Source organism: Protopterus annectens, chromosome 8.part1 (genome assembly GCF_019279795.1).
Source record: "Protopterus annectens isolate FY-2018-M chromosome 8.part1, PAN1.0, whole genome shotgun sequence".
In the NCBI taxonomy this organism is placed as follows: domain Eukaryota; kingdom Metazoa; phylum Chordata; order Ceratodontiformes; family Protopteridae; genus Protopterus; species Protopterus annectens.
In genome coordinates this window covers 340,165,847-340,188,570 of record NC_056742.1, presented here as the reverse complement: position 1 = coordinate 340,188,570, position 22,724 = coordinate 340,165,847, and the positions used below count along the sequence as shown (strand labels likewise).

Below are 22,724 nucleotides of genomic sequence, written 5' to 3'. Positions count from 1 at the left end.
TTTGCAGGTTGCCAATGTTCTTGTTTATAAAGTCCATGATAATGCGTTCCATGGCCTTGCAGATCAGGCTAGTTAGGCTGATGGGCCTATAACTGCCTGGCTCAGTGGACGCTCCACCTTTGTGTAGAGGGATAACAGTGGCTGTTCTCCATTCAGCTGGGACGAAGCCAGTGCTCAGGCATTGGTTGAATAGGGTGCCTAATGGAGCTGACAGCTCATGCCTGAATTCATGTAGGATACAGCCAGGGATGTTGTCGGGTCCCATGTAGACTGTATTTTTTGTCTTTGAGAGGGCGTTAAAGACCTGCTCCCTGGTAATGAGGAGAGGGGGCAGGTGCTGGAGATGTCCTGGTTTACTAACGGGGGACAGGGGGGTGAAGTTTATACTGAACCTGTTTGCCAGCAGGTTCGCTGTATCTACAGCATTTGTGTATGTGATGTTATTGACCACTAGTTCAGAGCAGATTTGGGTGTTACCTTTGAGAATGCAGATTTGTGTAAAGAAGGCCTTGTGATTGTCCTTAGTGGATGTGGCCAATTTGTACTCAAAGTTAGCCTTAGAGGATTTCACCAGTGACCTTATTTGCTTGTTCAGACAAAGGAGAGATTGCTTCCAACATGGCAGCTGCTCCTTCTTGGTCCTGGACATCAATTTTTTTCCTTTTATTATAGAGTTTGTTTATTGCTGTAATCACCAGACAGGTTTACTCTTCCTTGAGGAAGATGATTTGGTCCTGTCAGGTATTGCTAAGTCCATACAGCTATGTAGGTGCTCATATAGTTTTTTGGTGTGGTCTTCGATATTAGTGCTAGTTTCAATTGAAGGGACAGTGGCTGTGAAACTGCTTATACCTGCTCTCAGGAGACTGTAGTCAACTTTGGAAAAGTTTTTTTGTTTGACCCTGACACGGGGGTGGGGGTGGGGGGGCTTTAGGAAAGATGGTGACTTCGAAAGTGACCGTTTTATGGTTGGATCTTACAAAAGAGGATAACACTGTAGGGGTGCTACAGTGGCTACTCATGTTGGTTAAGACCAGGTCCAGGATATTTTCACCTCTCATAGGGGTGTCGATCAGCTGATCCAATGTATTGACATTGACAAAGTTGAGGAATCTCTGGGTGTTCATGTTTGGGCTAGAATAGGTCTTCCACTCCATGGCTGTTTAGTTAAAGTCACCCAGGATTATGGTAGAGGGTTAAATCTTGATGGACTCAAGTAAGTCCAGATAGATGGAGTGGGCATCCTGAGTCATGGTTGGGGGTCCGTAGCTAGCTATGATTTGAATAGGTGATGTGAGAGTGTTCAATCTCGCCGTTTGTTCTTACACATGGGTTTGGAGCCGATCCTCGGCTCTGAGTCGGCCGCTTATCAAAGCTCTGCATCGAGAAGAAGCTCGAGACCAACCTATCTCCCACAATTCCCTCTGCCCTTACCTCAGATCTAGTTTGCCGCTGCAACTGATCACATCGTTTGAATAGCTCTGAGCCAACTTCAGATAAGATATAGCTTTTTTTCTAATAGAATTTTCATCTAAAGTTGTTAGATTGTGAGACTTATTAGTGTGTGTGTGTGTGTGTGTGTGTGTGTATGGGTCTACGGTTCTGATTGACTAAATTATTAGTGTTTAAAAATAGTTTTGTTTAGTTAGGATCCCTAGGGCCTTCCCCACTCACTAAATTTCAGATTTGACTACTAAAGTGGTTACTTCATAACATTAATTCTCGGCCTTGGCTAAGATTAAGTGTAGTGATTGTAATTTCACTAGTTATTGTGACATTTTTTGACTTTGACATGTCTGAAAAGGTTAAGTCAGGTTTTAAAAGATGTCAGTGCGGACAGAAGATGTCTATCACAGACAACCATAGCTCCTGTGTCTACTGTCTTGGCCCTCTCCATCTTCAGGAGGACTGCTCCATATGTCACTCTTTTAGTGGAAGGGTCATGACAGATAGGCGCAGGAAGCTCATGGACAGGGGTCTTCTGAAGCCTGCTTTTCAGGAGGCTTTAGATAAATCAGACCAGACTTCTAAATCTTCGAAGGAGTCGAAGACTTCGGAGCCTACATCATCGGCTCCAAGTTCTTCTTTTAAAGTTCGTTCACCGGTTCCACAGGCTTTGGGGACGAGTATCGAACTAGTGTCTGTCACTGAGCCTCGAGTCTTGGAACCGGTGACAGAACTGCCACCTCCTGCTCTTTTGAGGTCGGCACCGTCTTCGATTTCTTCGACACGGTCTTCCAGGCCCCTCTCTGACACCAACGTAGATCGTGTCCAAACTCATTGCAGTCTCCTCTCAGTTGGTGTCGAGACTCGAAGGCCTTCCCTTGTCTCCATCTGGTCCTCCTCCGAGGCCTGTTCAGCCCTCAGTGCTGGGAGATGCTGATCTGTTGATTGTAGAGCCCTTGGTGCCGGAACCGTCTCTTTCTCGGTCGGCACCGTTAACCTCGACTCCGTCGGAACCACTCCCGGACTCGGGGAGCCGACGATCCATCCTTGGCTCCGGGACCGAGAGTCGAACCGATGTTTCGGTACCGACTCTCCCTCTTGGCGCCTCGGCACAGATCACCTCGGCTCCGTCCTCGGGGTCGGTGCCCTTGGCTTCTGCGTCGGAGATTCCTCCATGTTCTTCGGAACCGGGGGATTCTTCGGCTCGGGGTCCGGGGGCCTTCGATCTTATGAGGAAGGTATTGTCTTCCTAGACAACTACCTCAGCAGAAGCAGCGTCTCCCTCCCATAAAGGCCCGTTGTCCTCTTCTGCACCTATGACTACTCAAAAGCGTCGAGCACCAGTGTCTCAGCCGCTCCCAGAGGGAGCCCCCTCTTCCTCGGAGGCTTCATCGGATGCCCCCCCGAGGAAGTCCCGAGGAAAAGATTGTGTAAGAGGAGGCACTTGGACTCTCCACAAGAGTCCTTAACATTGGACACTGACTTAGATGAGTCAGAAGGGTCCCCGAAATCACCTTCAGAGGATGTCGCCTTCTCTGACATCCTGGAGATCCTAAAACAGAGAGGTGATTGGCAAGCCCTACCCCCTTCTGAGGATGAGTCAGTTTTGCTGAAGGCATTTGATGCTCGCCCTTCTTCCTCCTGGGTCACTCCGTCCTTCGACGAGCTAATGGCATTGGTTGCTCGAAGGGTGTGGGAGACACCTGACACAGTGGAGCCAGTTCCCAGAAAACCTAATAAGTATATTACGGCCCCTCAGGATAAGGCATACCTCACAAAGGGAGTTCCAGTGGACGCTATGGTGGTGGCAGCTGCCACTAAAAAGGAGATGTCTGAATCTTCCTTGTCTGTCCATCCACCTAACAGAGATTGTAGGACCATGGACAGATATGGGAAGCGCATTTTCAGTTCAGCGACTTTTTCCATGCGATCGCTGAACTATTTGACACATTTCACACGTTTACAGAGGGATCTAGTCAAAGAGTTGGGAGATAACCTCCAGGGTACTACAGATGCTGCTGTCGCGGATAAGGTTACAGTACAGCTCAATACCCTTACATCTATTGTGAACTCGTCCATGAGGCTCATCTTGTATGCAGCCGAAGGGTCGAGTAGGGCTGCGGCTTCAGCGATTGCTCTCCGTAGACAATCCTGGATGCACCTATGCTCCTTTGCGGAAGCCTTCAAGTCTTCCTTTACTAATGCCCCTTTTGATGGTGCCACTCTTTTTGGCCCCAAAGTAAAGGAGACCCTTACCCGGTGTGAGCAAGAGGGAAAGACTGTGTCTGCTGTCGAAGTCCATTTTTCCACCCCATCCAGACCGTACCCCAAAGGGCAATGAGGTGGGAAAATGTGGTTTCGTAAACCCCAGGGTTCTTTCCCAAGCACACAGGGTGATGCCACTTCCAGAGGTAGAGGGGGGGGCAGAAGTGGAAGACGTCGCCCTGGCGGCAGAGGGGGTCCGCAGAACCAAGGCGACAGGGATACTGTCCCTGGGAAGCCTTTCCAGCACTCCTGAACGGAGGCCCGACTGTCCTGCTCTGGAGGCAGTCGGGGGTCGCTTAGCTTTATACCCTCAGGCCTGGCAAAGTCTTACCTCAGACAGATGGGTAAATAGCATTATTACCACAGGTTACAAAATTCCATTTCTATTTCCCCCGCTACCACAGAAAAGATTCCCAGATGTACCGCCCCATCTGCGAGAACCTGCAGCTATAGAAATTTCAAGGCTGCTAGAAAAAAGAGTCATCCAACCAGTCCCGGCAGACCAAAGAGGATTCGGAACTTACTCAAGGTTCTTTTTAGTTCCAAAAACGACAGGGGACTGGAGGCCAATTTTGGACCTAAGCAAGCTCAATACCTTTGTGAAGAAAGAAAAGTTCCGGATGGTCATGCTTCAATCGATCCTTCCATTCTTACAGAAGGACGACTGGATGTGCTCAATAGATCTCAAGGACGCATACTACCACATCAAAATGGCCAGAGCGTCCAGAGATCACCTGCACTTCCGGCTGGGAGCCAGTCACTTTCAGTTTCGGGCCCTGCCCTTTGGTCTAACCTCAGCCCCCAAGGTTTTCACCAAATGCATGGCAGTGGTAGCGTCTCACTTGAGGCGCCTAGGATTCCAGGTGTTTCCGTATCTGGACGACTGGCTCCTTACTGCCACCACTGAGCGTCGACTGATATAGGCCAGGGACTACACACTCGACCTTTGTGTTCAGTTAGGAATTTCGATAAATTTCGAAAAATCTGCCTTACAGCCATCACAGCATATCTCAGTCATAGGGGCAGATTTGGATACCCGTTGACTTCCCCCAGAAAGAATAGCTTCCCTACAAAAGCACATATCTCTACTTCTGTCATTCAAAAAATCCCCAGCAAAACTGGTTCTAAAAGTCTTGGGACTCATGTCAGCTTCCCTCATTACAGTTCCCTTGGGAAGACTACACATGAGAGTTCTTCAATGGCTGCTGTTCGCACAATGGTCATTCCAACAGTTACCGCTGACACACGAAATTCACATTACAAACACCTGCAAAACACACCTGTCTTGGTGGTTACAGAGTTGCAATCTCATCGGCGGCCGACCGTTTGTGTCGCCCCCACCAACAGCTACAGTGACCACGGACGCTTCCCTGATAGGGTGGGGGGGCATCTTTCAGGGACAGACAGTCCAAGGCGAATGGACCAATCTAGAGTACAACCTGCACGTCAATGTCCTGGAGATGAGGGCAGTGTTTCTAGCGTTGCAACACTTTTCCTCCCTTCTACCTCTAGGGACCATTGCAGTTCAAACGGACAACATGTCCGTAGTTTGGTACATAAACAAACAAGGGGGAACCAAATCTTACCAGTTATGCAGAGAGGCCATGAGAATTTGGCAATGGGCAGAGTCCACGGGTCGCTTTCTGATAGCAACGCACATCCCGGGGTTATCCAACGTCATAGCGGACAGGTTGAGCAGAGCCATCCTGTTACCTCACGAGTGGTCCCTCAACCAGACAATAGCGGACATGATATTCCGCAAGTGGGGCCGGCCTTGCTGCGATCTGTTTGCATCTCCAATGAACGCCAAATGCAGAAGCTACTTTGCCCTATTATCCCCTCCAGGGGATGTCCCCAGGGACACTCTGATTCACGATTGGCCCCCGGGTCTCCTATATGCTTTTCCACCTATACCTCTGATACCGATATTTCTCCAGAAAGCCAAGGATCTGGAAAGGACTGTAATTCTCATTGCCCCATTCTGGCCTCGTCAAATTTGGTTTCCCTTTCTTCAAGCACACCAAATACGGGAGCCCTGGATCCTGGACCCGGTGCCAGATCTACTGACTCATTCGTCAGGAGCTCCCCACCCGTCGCTCCTGTCCCCTCAAATTAGCAGTTTGGCTGCTCCGCTTCCCTTTTTAGCCAGGTCTGATCTTTCTCCGGCGGTTCAGAACATTCTAGTAGCCTCTCATAAGGCTTCCACTACAAAAATTTACACTAGTAAGTGGAAACGTTTTGTATACTGGGCAATTGCACAACATTTAGATCCCTTAATAGCCCCACTAAACAAAGTTTTAGAGTTCCTATCCATGCTATTTCACCAAGGAGCTTCTACTGCCACCTTGAGGGTTCAGTTGGCTGCTATTTCTAACTTTCATGTTGGGGAGAATGGAGCACCCATTATGGCTCATAGGCTTTGTAAAGCCTTTTTAAAAGGATCCTTTCATCTTAGACCACCAGTCAGGTTTCCTACAGCTCCGTGGAATCTAAACCTTCTTTTATCCCAGCTAATGCTACCACCCTTTGAACCAGCCTCTTCCTGTTCCTTAAAGTTCTTGTCCTGGAAAACTCTTTTTCTAGTAGCTATCACTTCAGCCAGACGAGTGTCGGAACTTCAAGCCCTTTCCATTAAACACCCATATTTAATTTTTCACCCAGATAGGGTATCCTTACGCACCAACCCCTCTTTCCTCCCCAAGGTTTGTTCAGTCAACAACATTAATCAATCCATTGAACTCCCCACGTTTTTCAAAAACCATTCCAATAAGCTGGAATATATGTTGCACAACTCAGATTCTATCTAGACAGAACGAAAGATCATAGAAAAGCAGACCAGCTCTTTATAGCCTTTGCGGACAACAAAAAGGGCATGGCAGTGACGAAGCGTACTCTATCCAAATGGCTATCTGATTGTATTACCTTTGTTTATACTACTACTGATCAAAGTTTGCCCACCAAACCAAAAGGACATTCTACTAGATCAGTTTCCAGATCTTTGGCTCATGCGGCCCGCCTACCTTTGGATACTATTTGTGCGGCCGCCACTTGGTCTAAATCACATACGTTCATCATTCAATACAAAGTGGATAGGATTTCCAGGGACAGGGCAACCTTTGGTTCCACTGTGCTCAGGAATGTTCTTCCGTGAGTCTCTCAGGGTCACGGAGCTAGGGACGCTACCCATGTGTAAGAACAAACGGCGAGATTGAACACTCTCACATAAAGAAGTTATGTCCTTACCATAACGTTCCATGTGGAGTGTTCATCTCGTCTTTGTTCTTACATTCCCACCCTCCCACCCTAAGGTCAGGAAGAACGTCCGGTTTAGAGGTCTGGTCTGATTCTCCTGCTACTGGTGTCTCTCTGTTTTGCTGCTGATTTCAGTTACGCCCCTTGTATGTATGTATGTTTACAGTATTGTTGCTGGATCTGGTGATGTTTTGCAAACTAGATCTGAGGTAAGGGCAGAGGGAATTGTGGGGGATAGGTTGGTCTCGAGCTTCTTCTCGATGCAGAGCTTTGCTAAGCGGCCGACTCGGAGCCGAGGATCGGCTCCGAACCCATGTGTAAGAACAAAGGCGAGATGAACACTCCACATAGAACGTTATGGTAAGGACATAACTTCTTTTTTTGTCAGCAGTTAACTGCCTTTGGAGTGTCTCCTGTACGTCATACAATTTGACCAGCCTGGAGGTGTGTATGTCTTTGATAAATATTGAAACTCCATCTCCTTTGGCTTTGTAGCGCTCCGTTTGGGGTCTGAAAGTATGGTATGATGAGTAACTTGGTAAGGCTGGGGTACTCTGCAGCTTTGAACCAGGTTTCAGTGACTACACAAATATCAGCATCCGCCAGGGCAAGAAATGCTTGCAATGAGTGCAGTTTCCTGCTAAGACTCCTAACATTTAGCAGCATGACCCTTAAATTTCATTTAGAAGAAATTTTCATGTTGGTAATTTTGTGCTCATGACTTTGTATAAAAAAGGCACTATGGGGGAGGCAAGAGCCTTTGCCAGAAGCCTGAAGCCCAGGGTAGGCAGATGAAGGTCATCTCTGCAAAGCATTGTGCTCTGTCAGTCATGTCCTCCCAAGCTGTCAGGTACTGGATCCCCCTGGAATGACACAAGAAACTAAGCCAACTGTTAAAGTCCATCATTTACTGTTTGTATTGAGATATCATTCTGGTTGATGGTAGGATGCTGCTTAAGGCTGGGGACATACCTGCCTGGGATACATATTCAGCAAGCTCAATCATGTCTTTCTTCATATAGCACAAAACAACCAAGTAGACCAGCAAGAGCAGACGTGGAGGTAAATGATAATCCTTTATTGTATACAGACCGGTTTCGGCAAATGTTGCCTTCTTCAGTGTAGGACAACATCTTTCTTCATATAGTCCAGAGAGGTACATCTGAAGTCATTCACACCAACATGGACTATGAAAGGGTCATAGCAGTACCTGTTGTTAAGAGACTTGAATGCCTGCACAATATGGTGGATTCTAGCACCTGACAAGCAACTTACCATGATTTTCTCCTTGTCTAGCCTGGTGAGGGGCACATCAGTGTGTCTCATGACATAGTTTCCTATGACTAGTATGTTGGATTTGTGACTGGGCCTTAGAGGTGTGAGTGGACCTCTGTTGAACTGGCTATGTTTTCACAGTATATCACTTCTACTAAATGCCAGTTGAGTGATTGTGGACATTTCAGAAGACAGTCACTTTTGGGGGGGGGGGGGCAGCATGGATGCTAGGTGGTAGGATAGTATGAATGTGTGGGGGGATAGCATTATCAGACGGTAGAGTACAAACTGAAAAAAACATGTCTACACCCTTGCACCAGACCCCTGGATTAATTCAGGTGGTACTTCTAAACTTAGAGTCTTGGTCAGTTAAAGAGTGGTAAAAGCATGGGGAAAGGGGTAAAAATTAAAACAAAATGTTTAAAAGGAAGAAAGTAATATATGTAGATGGCTTGCAGCCAGGATAAGGGGAAATCCTGGGGGTCAATGAGGAAGTGCAAGGAAGACAAGTGGGTAATATAGAGTTATTTGTCAGAGGCTCCATTTTACCTAGGTCTGGACTTGTTGACTGCAGCTAGACATCCAAGATGTATATAGTCGGCAAAGTGGCTATAATGAGTGGATGTATACTGAGGCAGCTTCAGATAAAAGAGAATGACCCCATCTGTTGTTTGATCATAGGTAACAGTTATTGAGCTGCTGTAGTATAGCACCCCACCCAATCAGTTGCTTCCTGCAGTTTCCTTACTTTGAAGTTATCAGCTAGTACTGCAGTACTCCCATTCGTCTTCAGAGTTAACATGCTGATCAGAGAAAATAACATAAAAAGTGTCTCATCTTTTCTTGCCATTATACTAGTGCTAAAAGCAGTCATATGTTCCAGTTATTCCTGATACAGTTGTCATTTAGGACTTTATATAGCTGATCACAGTATTCATTGTGACAGTCTCTTAAGTGATCGTATTAGACAGTATTGATGTGCAGACTGTAGAAAGCATATGCTGTTGTAAAAGTGACTACTTTCAACACAGAAGAACCTATTATATACAATTAAATATAGATGCAGTATTTTTCCAGGTTGTTGAGACATGTCCTTCATTTACTCTAAATTTTAGGTCTGAATCATCAAATGTAACAGATGATTTTATTCATTTATTGAATCAGTATGTCTGTTACGCACAAGGCGACGCTACTAGCTTGAACCCCTTATGCTGTACTACTACATCTGCAACATCATTAGGGCTCTTGAAAATTAGGCTTTTAAGATATTTATTCATAAGCTATTATTAAAGCAAAAATGTTTTACAGCATGAGTTCACGTGAGTTTGTTTTTTCTGGATTGTTTTTTGGAGGGTGGTAAAGTGAAGCAGTGGTTAGTGCTGCTGCCTCACAGTTCTTTGTTCTCTAGTTTGGCTTTCGTCTGGATTTCCTTCTGTGTAGAATTTGCATATCCTCTGTAGTTTCACATGGAGTTTTGCCAGGTGCTTTGTTTTCTTTCCATATCCCAAAGATATGCTATAAGTGAATTGTCAGTCTTGCAGATTGCCCATATTGTGTGTGTGGCACGTATGTATGTATGAATGTATATTTTTGTGTGTGTGTGTCCTGAGATAAACTGGTGACTGATAATGTTGAATATCTCTTCTTTAAATGTCTGCACTACTCCATTTTAAAGTGTTTGTTTACTTGTGTTTGCAGTACAATTTAAATGTAGTACACAGTTTACAAATATGCTTTAGGCCTTCATTCTGTATAAAGGTATCTTAGAACTATTGCTACTGTTTCACAGATATCTTGCTGACGCCATTTAAGAAAGGAGAAAACTTTAGAAAGGCCAGCCAAGACACATATTTCTATCAAAACTATGAGAGTAAGTTAAATATATTTAGATGTTCCTTTATGACCAACAGTATGTTTATGCCACTTTGCATATCAATTACTAATGTATCCTATTTATGCCTCTGTACTAGTTCTTTTGCAACACTCGCACTCTAGAGTGGTAAACTTGGATCTTGCTTTTGATGCCTGCTGCAGTGGATAACTACTGAAATTTTATTCTTTGATATCGTTACAACACAATTCTGAATTTTCTCACATTCCTGTTGGGGGGGGGGGGGGTGGAATGCAGCTCTGACCTGCATATCTCAGCTCTTTACTGCTACTCACAGAGTTTGGATCCCAGTTGTAATTGTTGTAGGTAAGCTCCTATGTTCATTGCCTTGTATATGCTGCCTATCAATGTATTCCTACAATCACAAGGTTACCTTTCAGGGCCTACACTGTCACTGTCTTTAGTGGTTGGGAAGGGAGCATGATTCCTGCAGTGTCAACTCTTCCTATAACACATTATGTCACATCACATATAAGAAAGGACATTTTGTCCATAATGCCCACATAAAATACCACATAGTAATGTTCTCTGTAAAATGTCTTGAATTCATTGTTTCTAGACTGCCATTTTGCTTTAGCATTTCCAATAGAGTTCCATAACCAGACAGCCATTTTAGAAAGCCATGATCTGAAGTAGTTAACTTCATTTGATCAGCAACCTGTGGGTATCGGATCCGACCCGGCAGCTTTCCAAGCTAAAGATCTGAGCTCTCAGCTCCTCCCCCTTACCCATAATACCTTGCTATCTCTTTCCAGTCCTCAGATCTCGTTTGCCGCGGCTTCTGAAGCATAAGGGACGAGCTCTTAGCGGTTTAGGTGAGAGGAATTTAGGAGATTTTTTTGTCAAAATTATGGCGATTTTGGTGTGTGAGTGTGTGTAGTAGACCCGTAGTTTAGTTAAACTGTTTTTTAATTACTTTTAGTAGTACATTAATGTTTTTCCCTTCCCCTTACTGTGTGTGTTAGGGTGTGTGCTTGAGTATGATGACCGCGGGCCCTAAGGCCATTTTTTCAAAATGTGCTGAGTGTGGTCATAAGCTGTCCCCAGTGGATAGCCACACTCAGTGCGTTTTCTGCCTAGAGGTAGCCCACTTAACATCGGGCTGCCAGATTTCTGCGGCCTTTAACCCCCAGGCTCTGACGGACAGGAGGAACAAGCTAATCCTGGCGGGACTCTTGCCCCCGGATTCTTCTTCCTCCTCTCCCTCAGTGGCATCAGTCGTGGCTGTGACTGCCCAGTCTTCAACTCCCCCTCCCCTGGCTGGGACTCAACCTCCCGCTGTTTCCCAGGGAGAGGGGGACTCTTCTAAGAAAGAGAAAAGGCATAGAGAGAAGGAAAAGGAGAGGGATAGGCACAAGAGCCATAAGCGGCGGGCCGAGTCAGTCCCTTCGGCTCCGCCGGCTAAATTGATTTGTTCCCCCGTGAGGGTTTCCAGGTCTTCCCCCTCTCGACTCCATTCCCCACGCTTCTCTCCAGAGCCGGAGGAGGAGTCCCGGTCACCTTCGAGGTCGTCTAGATGACTTCTTCTAGGTCTACCAAGAGTCTGTCTGACACAGATATGGACTGGATGATGCGTCGATTTCTGCAGGCCCAGATGCAGATGGGAGTGCTCCTGCCCCCCCCCCTCCAGGAGGGAGATCGGCCCCTTTCTTTGCACCCATTGCTCCTTCTCCGATCCACTATCGGGTTTCGGAGCCGTCGGATCTGAGTCGTCTCAGAGCCAGGGAGTCGACACCGATAGTAGTTGCTACTTCGACGCCGGCCTTACCCTCGAGTTTATCGGGTCATCTTTCGGATCCGAACTCTCAGGGCCGAGAGCCGAGCTTCGAATCCGCAAGGGTGAGTGTGTCTTCGGCTCCATTGCTGTCGGAGCACACTTCCCTTTCGGGTCCGATCGTGTCGGCTCCGACACCAGTCCCCACATCGGAGCCGAGGGGACTACTCTCGGAGCCAGGGGAGAGTGGTTCACCTTCGGCTTTCGAAGTGGTGGAGAGGGTGCTGTCGAGGAGTTCGAAGTCCCCGGTTCGTGCTATGGATCCACCCTTCACTCCCTCGCATATGGGCCTGTCTTCCATTGTCTGGCCCCAGGGACAGCCCGCATCTGCCCCCCAGTTAGTTCCCGTAGAGGAACAGGACCCCGTTGGTGAGCCCACCTCAGACAGTCCCACCGAGGAGGTCCCTCACAAACGAAAGTGTAAGAGGAGGCACATGGACTACCCCGAGTCCCTCACGGAGGACACGGACTTAGAGGAAGGGGAAGGATCCCCCAGGTCACCCCCAGAGGATGTCTCCTTTAGAGACATTATGGAGATGCTGCGCATAAGAGGGGGGTGGTCAGCCCAGAAACCTTCCTCGAATGAGGCTGTGTTCCTGGAGGCATTTGACGCAGGCCCGTCTACCTTTTGGGTGTCCCCACCCGGCCGACCCCCTGGTAGACTTGATTACTACCAGGGCTTGGAAGGAGCTAGACACTGTGGAGCCAATCCCTAGGAGACCGGATAAAATCCTTAGTCCCCCTTCTCACAAGCTAGCGTGGAATAAAGGTTCCCCGGTAGATGCCATGGTGGTGGCGGCTGCCACCAAGAAGGAACTTGCACAAGAAAGTTCCTCGGTCCATCCTCCTGATAAGGAGTCTCAGACGATGGACCGCATTGGAAAGCAAATGTTTGCTTCAGCCACCTTTTCTATAAGGGCGCTGAATTATCTGGCACACATCATTAGGCTTCAGCGGGATCTGATAAAAGAGTACGCTGGGTCTCCCCCAGAGTCCATGGCGGCTGAGGACAAACGAACCTTCTTGGCTCGTATGGACACTCTAAAGTCAATATCTAACACTTCTATGCGGCTTCTCTCCCATGCCATGGAGGGGGCGGCTAGAGCCAGCGGAGCAGGGGTCGCCTTCCGGCACCACGCCTGGCTCCGCCTTTGCGACCTTGCGGAACCCTTCAAGGCGTCCTTCGCGAACGCTTCCTTTGACGGTTCTAGGCTATTTGGCAAAACCGTCTGCGACAGGCTACTCCAGAGCGAGAAAGACGGGAAGACGCTGTCTACCATCGGAATCTGCTTCTTTGTTCCTCAAAGGTCCTTCTCAAGGAACCAGAGAGGACAAAAGAAGATGTGGTTCCGGAAGTCTCAGCAGTCCTGTCCCGCTCCGGACCCTTCATCCTTCAGAGGCAGGGGAGGACAAGGTGGATGCCGGCCCAGAGGCAGAGGGGCGCGGAAGAATTTCGGGTCGAGAGAACCCTTCTCTGACCGACCCACGCAGCAGCCCTGAGGGGTTGCCCAACTGTCCCTCTCTGAAGGCAGTCGGAGGGCATTTTTCGGAGCATCTAGCAAGTTGGGAGTCCATTACTACAGATCGCTGGGTGCTCCAAATAATATCCAGAGGTTATTCTATCCCCTTCCTGAATCTTCCCTCGTTAGGGAAGCGACTCCCCGATGTCCCACCCAATCAGAGGGAGGCTATGGCTTCAGAAATAAAGAAATTACTAGATAAAAGGGCCATCCATCACATCCCCCAGAGCAGTCTGGATTGGGCAGTTACTCCAGGTTCTTTTTGGTGTCAAAAAAGACGTGGGACTTAAGGCCAGTTCTCGACCTGTCAACTTTGTACCTGTTCATTGCCAAAGAGGAATTCCAGATGGTCACTCTACAATCTATTCTCCCCCTTCTGCAGGAGAACGACTGGATGTGCTGCATAGACCTCAAGGATGCATACTACCATATTCTCATGGACAGACGATCCAGGAGGTTTCTCCGCTTTCGGCTGGGGGCCAGTCATTATCAATTCAGGGTTCTTCCGTTCGGCCTCACCACAGCCCCCAGGGTGTTCACTAAGGTCATGGCAGTTGTGGCAGCCCACCTGAGACTTCAGGGAATTCAGGTCTTTCCGTACCTAGACGACTGGCTCCTCACCGCCCCCACCAGGCATCTACTCTGTTCTGCCAGGGATTATTCTTTCCTCTTGGCCCATCACCTAGGCATTACCATAAATTTCAGGAAGTCGTCTCTTCATCCTGTTCAAGTTCTGGATTTCATAGGGGCCAGGATAAACACGCTTCAGTCCAAGGCCTTTCTGACAGCGGACAGGTTACGCACCTTGTCACTCCATGTAATAGCACTTCTACAGTCCCCAGCCCCACCCGCAGAAATAGTCCTGAGAGCTCTAGGATCCATGGTGGTAGCCATCAGCCTCTCACCTCTTGCTCAGCTGCACATGAGAGTCCTTCAATGGACCCTTCACGTCCAATGGTCCCTCCTCCTACCCCCATTGGATTCACCGATTCCCCTAAGCAGGGTTTGCAGGAACTCCCTTCTTAGGCGGCTTCATTCCCAAGAGCTTCGGGAAGGGAGACCATTCGTGATGCCTCAACCCCGAACCACGCTGACCACGGACGCTTCTCACCTTGGGTGGGGGGGGGCATTGCATGAGCAGAACCATCCAAGGCATGTGGACCCCTGTAGAGACCGTTCTGCATATCAATGTTCTGGAGATGAGGGCGGTGCTTTTAGCGTTGCAAGCCCTTCAGGACCTTCTTCCTTCGGGAACTATTGCAATTCAGACAGACAACATGGCGGTGGTCTGGTACATCAACAAACAGGGAGGAACCAGGTCTTACCCTCTTTGTCAAGAGGCTATGAGAGTTTGGGAATGGACGATTTCCACCAACCGCTTTCTGATAGCAATGCACATTCTGGGTTGGTCCAACATTCTAGCGGACAAGCTGAGTCGTTCTATCCTCACACCTTATGAGTGGTCTCTAAACCCCTTAGTAGCGAAATAGATCTTCCTCAGATGGGGTCAGCCTTGCTGCGATCTCTTCGCGTCTCCTTCAAATGCAAAATGCAGCAAATTTTTTCGCTCTAATTCCCTACGAGGGGAGAATCCCAGAGACGCTCTGGTTCATGCTTGGCCACCCGGTCTTCTTTATGCTTATCTTCCTCTTCCGCTAATGACAAAATTTCTGCAGAAAGCTCGTCAGTTGGGGAGCAGAATAATCCTCATAGCCCCATTCTGGCCTCGTCAGATCTGGTTCCCGTATCTGCTGTCTCACATCATAGCTCCTCCTTAGGTCTTAGATCCCATTGTGGATCTGATCTCTCATTCTTTGGGATTGCAAACTCCGAACCTGGACAACCTCAAGCTCAAGGCTTGGTTGATCCAGTTCCACCAATGGCTAGGACTCCTGGTATCTCGTCTTCCGTAAAATCTATTCTGGTAGCGGCACATAAACCCTCTACCAGGAAGATCTACAAGACTAAATGGAAGTGTTTTTTCCATCTGGGCCAAACATAGGGATTTGGACCTGTTTACGGCTCCCATTCCAGCAGTTCTTGAATTTCTGTCCCACATTTTCCATCAAGGGGCCAGTTCTTCTACTGTGAAGGTTCAGATGGCTGCCGTTTCTCATTTCCACATCGGGGACAACCTTGGACCCTTAGTTTCCGCTAAGATATGCAAGACCTTTTTAAAAGGCACCTTTCTGTTAAGATCTCCGGTCAAGAATGCGGTGCCCCCATGGGACTTAACTTTAGATCTGAAGTAGGACTTCATTTGTCAGCAACCTTTGGGATACGGATCCGATCTCGGATCCGAGCCGGCAACTTCTATCACAGCATAGATCCGAGCTCCTAGCTTCTCCCTTTACCCATAATCCCCTGCCAACCCTGACTGACCTCAGATCTAGTTTGCCACTCTTCAAGCAACAGCTAGATTCCAGAGCTCTTGGTGATTCTGTGAGAAAAACAGTTTTCAAATTTTTTCATGTATTTCTTTAAACGAGTGTCTGTGTGTGTGTGTGTTTAGGTTTCCCCTTAATGCTAATTCTCTTCCTTTTTTTTAGCTAAATTAGCTTAAATTTTAATTTATTTTTCCTCCCTGCCCTCACTGGTCGCAGTGTGTGTGTGTGTAGTGTGTAGGGGCCTAGTGAGGGTGTTTTACTTTCAGTGATGTCGGAGGCCCCTAAAGCCATTTTTTCGAAGTGCACCGAGTGTGGTCACCGGCTGATGGCCATACTCAGTGCGTTAGGTGCCTTGGGGTTGAACACCTCTCTTCGGGTTGCGCGATTTGCGCTGCGTTCAACCCCAGGGCACTTAAGGATCGGAGGTCAAAGCTGGTTCTGGCGGGCCTTTTGCCCCCAGACCCGGCTCCGGCCTCCGGTACTTCTGTGACCGTTACCCAGTCTTCGGTAACGGCCACTCCTGCCCCCTCCCTCTGACCGGGACTCAACCTCCCACTGTGGCTTTGGAGGTGAGGGAGGCCAGGAAAGAGAAGCGGAGGGAGAAGCACCTTAAGCGGTGGGCCGAGGACTCCTCCTCGGCCCCGCCTGCCAAGCGGGCTTCTCCCTCCAGGGTTTCTGGTTCGCCTCCTCCTCGGATCCGATCCCCTTGCTTCTCACTGGGACCCGAGGAGGAGGTGACCTGGTCCCCGTCGAGGTCATCGAGGTGGCACTCCAGGCCTGCCTCGGTGGCCTCTTCGAGGTCCACATTCAGTATGTCGGACAGGGACATGGACCGGATGATGAGGAGGTTCATCCAGGCCCAGATGCAGAAGGGAGTGCTCTTGCCTCCTCCCCCCCTCCGGGGGGGGAGCTTGACCCCTTTTTTCACTCCTATAGCTCCTTCTCCAACACTCCTCCCGGGTTCGGAGCTGTCAGAGACGAGCCGCGTTGGATCCGGGGGTGGGTCGGAGCCGACAGTGCTGGGCACTTTGGCACCGACTATTCCCTCGAGTTTGTCGGATCCAACCTCTCGGAGCCATGGGCCAAGCTTCAGATCCGAGGGACTCAGTGTGCTCTTGGCCCCGTCCCGGTCGGAGCGCGCGGGTCCTTCGGATCCGATAGTCTCGGCTCCGGGTTTGATCCCCGCCTTGGATCCGAGTGGGAGTCGGATCTCGGATCCGTCAGAGAGCGGCTCCCCCTCGGCTTTCGTGGGGGTGGAGAGGGTGCTGTTGAGTGCTTCCAGGCCCCCGGTCCTGGCTTCGGCTCCCCCCTGCATTCCCTCTCAGCTGGTCCTGGCTCCCCTCACCCGGCCTTCAGGGTAGCCTGCTTCAGCGCCTCTAGGTGTTCCATTGGAACAGGATATTGCTGGTGAGGACTCCTCGGACAGCCCCCCAGAGGAGGTTCCTCGCAAGTCGAAGTGCAAAAGGAGGCACGTGGACTCCCCTGAGTCCCTCACTGAGGATACGGACTTGGATGAAGGGGAAGGCTCCCCAAGGTCACCCCCCGAGGATGTCTCCTTTGGAGACATCATGGAAATGCTCAGAATTAGGGGGGGTGGTCTGCCCCCAAGGCTTCCTCCGACGAGTCCGTATTCCTAGAGGCGTTCGAGGCAGGGCCATCTACCTCTTGGGTGTCCCCTCCCCCGACCCCTTAGTGGATCTTATAGCCACTATGGCTTGGAGGGAGCCGGACACTGTAGAGCCTGTTCCCAAGTGCCCGGACAAAATTTTGAGCCCTCCGTCAGAGAGAACCCATTGGAGCAGAGGTCCCCCTGTGGATGCCATGTTTGTGGCGGCAGCCACCAAGAGAGAGTTGGCTCAGGAGAGCCCCACGGTTCATCCGCCGAGCAAGGAGTCTCGCGCGATGGACCGCCTTGGGAAGCAGGCCTTCAGTTCAGCGACCTTCTCCTTGAGGGCCATGAACTATATGGCACACGTCATTCGGATGCAGAGGGATCTAATCAAAGAATACGCTGCTTCCCCCCGGGGTCCATGTCGGAAGGGGACAAGCAACTGTACTCCTTCCGAATGTCCACCCTACATTCTATTTCCAACACCTCTATGCGGCTCTTGTCTCACGCCACTGAGGGAGCCGCTAGAGCAGGCGAAGTCGGGCTGGTCATGAGGAAGCAAGCCTGGCTCCGACATTGTGACTTTTTGGATCCCTTTAATGTGTCATTTGCGAATGCCCCTTTTGATGGTTCTGCATTGTTTGGCAAAACCGTTCGTGACACCCTTGTCCAGAGCAAGAAAGACGGGAAGACGTTGTCTGCCATCGGAGTCCGCTTCTCTGCTCCCCAGAGGTCCTTTACCAAGAACCAAAAGGGTCAGAAGAAGATGTGGTTCCGGAAATTGCATCAATCCCAGTCTGCTCCGGACATCCAGTCCTCTCGTGGCAGAGGAGGACAGGGAGGACGCCGCCCTAGAGGCAGAGGGGGTCCCAGGAACTTTGGGTCCAGAGAACCTTTCTCTGAGAGGCCCACACAGAACCCCTGAGGGGTTACCCGGCTGCTCCACTCTGGAGGCAGTCGGGGGATGTTTTTTGAGACACCTAGCAATGTGGGAGTCCATAACAACGGATCGCTGGGTGCTTCGTGTTATATCCAGAGGATACCAAATTCCCTTTCTTGTAACCCCCAGAATCAGAAGCCTCCCCGATGTGCCACCCAATCACAGGGAGGCTGCGGCTGCAGAAATTCAGCAAGCTCTTACAAAAAAGAGCCATCCAGCCCGTCCCCCCAGATCAGCATGGATCGGGGTTTTTCTCCAGGTTCTTTCTGGTGCCAAAAAAGACGGGGGACGTGAGGCCCATCTTGGACCTCTCTCTCTTGAACCTGGCAGTACCAAAAGTAAAGTTCCAGATGGTCACTCTGCAATCTATCCTCCCACTACTACGGGAGAACGACTGGATGTGCTCAATAGACCTCAAGGATGCGTACTATCATATTCTCGTGGACAGAAGTTCCAGGAGGTTTCTCCGCTTCTGGCTGGGAGCCAGCCATTTCCAGTTCAGGGCCCTTCCCTTCGGTCTCACCTCAGCCCCCAGGGTGTTCACCAAGGTCTTGGCAGCGATAGCGGCCCACCTGAGACTCCAGGGAATTCAGGTCTTTCCGTACCTGGACGACTGGCTCCTTACCGCCCCAACAAGGCATCTTCTTTGCTAATGCAGGGATTATTTCCTCAATCTGGCATCCACTCCTAGGGTTGACCATCAACATGGCCAAATCCTCCCTGGCTCTTACACAAGTATTGGATTTCATAGGGGCGAGGTTGGACTCCAGACTGATGCTTGTTTTCTTTACTCCAGATCAGCTTTAGAACCTGAGGTTGCATGTGCAGGCCATCCTTCATCTTCAAACTCCTTCGGTGGAATTGGTCCTGAGGGCTGTAGGGTCCATGGCGGCAGCAATTCCGCTGCTGCCATTGGCCCGGTTGAATATGAGGGTCATATAATGGACCCTCCAGGTACAATGGTCCCTATCTTTCAATCCCCTGTCTCATCCCATCTCCCTAAGCAGGGTTTGCAGAAGGTCGCTCTTGTGGTGGCTCCAGTCCTCCAATCTCCACACGGGACGCCCCTTCTCGCTGCCTCTGCCAGTTGCCACAGTGACCACGGACGCTTCTCGCCTGGGGTGGGGGGGGACTATTCGGGCAGAACAGTCCAAGGCACGTGGAACGACATAGAGACCTCTTTGCATATCAACGTCCTGGAGATGAGGGTGGTGCTTTTGACGTTGCAAGCGCTTCACAACCCTCTTCCGGTGGGGACGATTGCGGTACAGACAGACAACATGTCAGTCGTCTGGTGCATCAACAAACAGGGGGGAACCAGGTCTTACCCACTCTGCCGCGAGGCCATGAGAGTGTGGGAATGGACGATATCCACCAACCGCTTTCTCATCGCAACGCACATTCCGGGACGGTCCAACATATTAGCGGACAGGCTCAGTCGTACTATCCTGACTCCTTACGAGTGGTCTCTCAATCCTCTAGTAGCAGAGCAAATATTTGCCCGATGGGGACGACCTTGTTGCGATCTTTTTGCCTCTCACTCAAATACCAAATGCAACGATTACGTCGCTCTGATCCCCCCTCCGGGGAGTCCCCGAGAGACTCTCTAGTTCATGCTTGGCCTCCTGGTCTGCTTTATGCTTACCCGCCTCTGTCCCTGATGTTGAAACTATTGCAGAAAACCAGTCAGTTGGGGAGCAAGATGATCCTCATTGCCCCATTCTGGCCTCGTCAGACGTGGTTCCCTTACCTATGGTCTCACCTGATTCATCCGCCCTGGATGCTGGATCCCCTTCCGGATCTCATTTCACACCCCCTGGGTCTTCCAACCCCGAACCTGGCCAACCTAAAGCTGACGGCTTGGTTGCTCCAGTTCCACTCCTGATAAGGACTCCCGGAATTTCATCTCCAGTCAAAGCCATCCTAGTAGCAGCTCACAAGCCCTCCACCAGAAGGGTTTATCAGAGTAAATGGAAACATTTTTCCATTTGCGTGGAGCACCGTCGTTTAGATCCTTTCACGGCGCCGGTAGCGTCGGTTCTAGATTTTCTATCTTCTCTCTTTCACCAAGGGGCTAGTTCTTCCACGGTTAAAGTGCAACTTGCAGCAATTTCACACTACCATGTAGGTCAGGAGTTAGGCCCGCTTATTACTTCCAAACTGTGTAAGACCTTCCTTAAGGGTACCTTCCTTCTCAGGCCCCCGGTCAAGGAGGTGGTACCCCCATGGGATTTATCTCTAGTTTTACAGGCCTTGACTAGCCCCCCTTTCGAGCCGGCGGCCACTGTTGATCTTAAATACCTCTCTTGGAAAACGGCCTTTTTGGTGGCCATAACTTCAGCCAAAAGGGTCTCGGAACTCCAGGCTCTCTGTGTCAAACCACCGTATTTGGTCTTCCACCCGGACAGAGTTCACCTCAGGATCAATCCGTCTTTCCTACCTAAGGTATCGTCGGAAGCTAACATTAATCAATCTATTAATCTTCCAGTATTCTTCCCCAACTATCAAAACAAAGGAGAGTATAAGCTGCACTCTTTAGACATGTACAGACAACTGCATTTTTATACTCATCGAACTACTGGTCATAGGCAATCCGATCAGTTGTTTGTCTCCTTTGCCAAAAACAACCTCGGCAATGCAGTGTCTAAGGTTACCCTCTCCCGATGGATATCTAGTTGTATTCTCTTAGCATATCAGAGCTCGGGAAAGCCTGCACCTCAAGGAGTCCGTGCTCATTCTACGAGGGCCATTGCTACATCGGCTGCTTTCAAGGCTAGAGTTTCTCTGGATGACATTTGTTCCACAACCACTTGGGCTTCATCTCATACCTTTATCAGCCACTACAAAGTAGATATTGTCTCCCGAGGTAGGGCGTCTTTTGGCTCTGCAGTGCTCCGGAATATCCTTCCATGAAGGCCACCCAAGATTTAGGTAGCTGGGGACTCTGTCCCAAAGGTTGCTGACAAATGAAGTCCTACTTCAGATTAAGAAGTTATGTACTCACCATAACGTTCCATCTGAGTAGGTATCTTCATTTGTCTGCAACCATCCCCCCCTCCTTCCCCCTGACCAAAATGATCCTACTTGGGGTTCTTTAGTTTAGTTCCCTCTGGGATACAGTACTAGCTGTGCTATAGGGTAAACTTGATCTGAGGTCAGTCAGGGTTGGCAGGGGATTATGGGTAAAGGGACGTGCTAGGAGATCGGATCTATGCTGTGATAGAAGTTGCCGGCTCGGATCCAAGATCGGATCCGTATCCCAAAGGTTGCAGACAAATGAAGATACCTACTCAGATGGAACGTTATGGTGAGTACATAACGTCTTATTCTTCAGGCGCTAACTGGTCCACCCTTTGAACCTGCAGCTTCCGTTGACTTAAAATTCTTATCTTGGAAAACTGCCTTCTTTATTGCAATTACCTCAGCTAGAAGGGTATCTGAACTTCAAGCCCTTTGTACAAAACCCTCGTACCTGGTCTTCCATAAGGGCAGAGTATCTCTCAGGACTAATCCTTCGTTCTTGCCTAAAGTGGCCTCCGAAGCCAATATCAATCAAACCATCAATTTGCCTGTTTTCTTTCCCAACTTTCAAAACAAAGGGGAATACAGACTGCACTTGTTGGATGTGCACAGACAACTGCGATTTTACTTGCACAGGACAGCTGCTTCTTGCAAATCGGAGCAGCTTTTCATGTCTTTCGCTAAGCCGTCCATAGGCAAGCCAGTTACGAAAGTTACCTTAGCTAGATGGATGTCCCACTGCATCTTATACGCATATACAGCTTCAGGTCGGCCAGAACCCTCGGGGGTTCATGCTCACTCTACCCGTTCTATGGCTACCTCTGCAGCATTTTGGTCAAGAGTTCTCTTAGATGACATCTGTTCAGCGGCTACTTGGGCCTCTTCTCATACCTTAATTTCTCATTATAAGCTGGATCTGATATCCAGAGGTAGGGCAGCCTTTGGCTCCGGAATATCCTTCCTTGAGGACCTCTCGGGTTTTTCGTAGCTGGGGACTCTGTCCCACAGGGTGCTGATCAAATGAAGTTAACTACTTCAGATAAAGACGTTATGTACTCACCATAATGTTCCATCTGAGTAGGTAACTTCATTTGTCAACCCCCCCCCCCTCCTTCCCCCTAGCATGTTTCGTGGTCATATTCATAACAGAATGTTTTCCATCTGTTACGCATCAGGTTAGCATTTCTCTTTCGAGTATGCTTGACTGTTGTTGGTTGATAAATTGGCAAACTCGATCTGAGGACTGGAGGGAGGTAGCAAGGTACTATGGGTAAGGGGGAGGAGCTGAGAGCTCGGATCTTTAGCTTGGAAAGCTGCCGGCTCGGATCCAGGTCAGATCCGATA

General features: G+C 49.4%; 1 long non-coding RNA gene across 1 annotated transcript in view; it reads left to right on the top strand.

Annotated features, from left to right (window-relative positions):
- Positions 1-9,192: 9,192 nt before the first annotated feature.
- The window catches only part of LOC122810340, a 391,757-nt gene continuing 378,225 nt past the window's right edge, over positions 9,193-22,724 (top strand). Inside the window, exon 1 of the long non-coding RNA XR_006366085.1 lies at positions 9,193-10,108. This is a non-coding gene — a long non-coding RNA (uncharacterized LOC122810340). The remainder of the gene's footprint in view (positions 10,109-22,724) is intronic.